Source organism: Macrobrachium rosenbergii, chromosome 42 (genome assembly GCF_040412425.1).
Source record: "Macrobrachium rosenbergii isolate ZJJX-2024 chromosome 42, ASM4041242v1, whole genome shotgun sequence".
Classification (NCBI taxonomy): Eukaryota; Metazoa; Arthropoda; class Malacostraca; order Decapoda; family Palaemonidae; genus Macrobrachium; species Macrobrachium rosenbergii.
The window spans coordinates 7186671-7189779 of NC_089782.1; the positions used below are offsets into that span (position 1 = coordinate 7186671).

The 3109-nt window shown below is 37.6% G+C and overlaps 1 pseudogene; it reads left to right on the forward strand.

Annotated features, from left to right (window-relative positions):
* Window positions 1–351: 351 nt before the first annotated feature.
* LOC136827900 (rhodopsin-like) lies at window positions 352–2700 on the forward strand (annotated as a pseudogene).
* The last annotated feature ends 409 nt before the right edge of the window (window positions 2701–3109 follow it).

Genomic DNA, 3109 nt, shown 5'->3' on the forward strand with positions numbered 1-3109 from the left:
AACACAACAAGGGCATAATAATGTGATATATATATATATATATATATATATATATATATATATATATATATATATATATATATATATATATATATATATATATATATATATATATATATACATACATACATATACACACATACGTTTATAAATGTCTGTGTGCGTGTACTGCAAACATGTAATTACTACCATTAATCCACTTCGTATAAACTCACTTGCGTACAATTTTTGCTTGCAGCGCGGTCATTTTTCCTGATCGAAATACAAACTTGGGAAGGTTTTAGCAAATGCTTGGCTTTCTTGAGCTTGTTTACAAATTTTCCGGTTAAGTGATTTGCATACCTCCGCCGAAGAAGTATATAAGCGGCTTTGTCGTCGAGAAAGCCAACACAGCAAGGCAGTATCTCGAACAGAACAGATCTGTCGTTCGTGCAACTGCCTATCTTGTTTTTCAACTGCATCATATCTTCTTGATAAGGTAAGGAAGAAATAAACGACGAAGAGCAGATCACGAGAGGCAAGAATTTCATTAAATTCTTGCCTCTGTACTTCATCATTGTTTCTTCCTTTTATTCGTTCGACGTATTTCTCCCGTTCTTAGCCTGCTACTTCGTTATGTTCGGTAACCCATAAGGTTTCCCTCCTATTTTGCATACTGGGAAACTCCTTTCCTCTCGTAAATTTTTCTTCACTTCCAAACCTCTTTGCAATAATGTCATTTGTTTCTCTCTGGTATCAATTTTACCGTTGCTTCATTCTCTTTAATGGTGGCTAGAAAATCAAATTTCTTTCCTATAACTTATAATGTGTGCAGCCAATGATTTAGTGTTTTATTTACTACACTGAAAACTATATTCCACCTTGCATACAAGTAATGTTTGCTAATCGTTTGGCCGAATGCCATACTGCTGGGTAAACTCTTTGTCATGATCATTTTTAAGAGAAAACCAGTAAACTGATGTTGAACTTCACCCTCCTGTTGCAACTCAATTCTTATCTCATGTTTGTGCAAATAATTATTGTTGAACAAAATCAATTTTCTTGAACGTTTGGAAAAACAATATACTGAAGAAGTCTAACAATTAGGGCATACTGAATGCCATTTCCTGCGCTTTTGGAAAGGTTGAAAATTTTATCATATGCACAAACTAAGGGGAAAGATTGAAATTTGCAATGCCATCCATTACTTTATCTGAGAATCTACCATACAAACATCTATTGTGAAAACTAGTGAGTATGTAATCATTATTCGATACATTTTGAGAGTTGTATTTATAGACCAGCTAAAAGACAAATTCATCTACATTCTTCGCAATATTTTTATAAATAAAAATAGCCTTAATTCTATTCTGTGCTCAACTTGAAATATTATGAAAAAAATTTGTAATGATGTGTATAGATGCATTTTCTTAATTGCAGATGAGTTACTGGGATGATCCTTCACTGATGGCGGGTAGTGTCCTGCCATCCACGAACCCTTACGGGAACTACACCGTAGTCGACACGGTGCCCCGACATCTCCTTCATTTAGTTGACAACCACTGGTACCAGTTTCCTCCTATGAACCCTCTCTGGTATAACCTAATTGCTATTTGGATGGTTGTTATGAGCCTCCTCGCTCTTGGCGGCAACTTCGTCGTTATCTGGGTCTTCATGAACACCAAGTCTCTCAGGACTCCCGCTAACATGTTTGTTGTGAATTTGGCTTTCTCTGACTTTGGTATGATGTTAACCATGTGCCCACCAATTTTAGTTAACTGCTATTACCAGACATGGGCTTTCAGTGACATGGCTTGCCAGATTTATGGTATGCTGGGGTCAAGTTTTGGAACTATATCTATTTGGACAATGATCTTCATTACTTTGGATCGTTACAATGTCATTGTTAAGGGTCTCTCTGCAGCACCTTTGACCGCCAATGGCGCTTTGCTGAGGATTGCCTTTGTATGGGGACAAACATTCTTCTGGGGTGTTCTTCCTCTGTTTGGCTTCTGTAGATACGTTCCTGAGGGTAACATGACAGCCTGTGGCACTGATTATCTCTCTGAAGAGTTCTGGAGTCAGTTGTACCTGTACTTCTATGCATTTGATTGCTATATCTTCCTCTCTTGTTAATCATCTATTGCTATGCATTCATCATGAACGCTGTCGCCACTCACGAGAAACAGATGCGTGAACAGGCCAAGAAGATGGGAGTGAAGTCCCTGAGAAATGACCCAGAGAGCAAGAAGACTTCAAACGAGTGCCGTCTCGCAAAAATCGCCCTTACAACTGTGTCCCTATGGTTTATTGCATGGACTCCTACTTCCTCATCAATATGGCAGGTCTCTTACACAAGCCTATGGTCACTCCTCTGTTTTCAATCTGGGGTTCTGTCTTCGCCAAGGCCAATGCTGTGTACAACCCTATTGTTTATGCTATCAGCCATCCTAAATACAGAGCTGCTATGGAAAAGAAGTTACCTTGCCTCTCATGTGCTACTGAGAAGGATGACGTTGCCAGTTCTACCGGTGATGCGGCAACGGTTGCATCAGCCGACGAAAAGGCTTGAGTATTTTGAGCGTCCTGTCATATACGGTTCGATCAGGAGAACTTTCCACCCATTCAAGACCAAAACGATGGCAACGACAGAATTCAATTGTAATTTTTTTTTTTTGTCAATTTGTATTCCTGAATAAATTCTTTGCACTTACAAAAATATCAGATGGTTTCCACTTTTTCCTATCTTGCTTGGACTGTGAAGTATAAGAATGTATATGAACGGGGAAAGACAAATTAACAATAAATTCTGCAAGAATGATAATGCAGTAGAAGATTAATGTGATTCCTAATGAAGCTTTGCATGATTATTCCTACTTTATTTACTTCAACTGTAATATCTTATTGTAACTTTCAGCTACTTACATGGAAATTATACTTTTGACACAAAAAGGTGTTATCTATAATATTCCGCAGTTAAAAAAATCTACTCAGTCAGAAGTTGAACAGAAATACTAGGGGAGGAGAATGAATACACGGACTAAAATCCAAAACTTATTTATTATTAGCTGAATAATACTGAATAGCTTAATGGGTAAATATATCGGTGACTGCTTGAAATGTTGCCTGG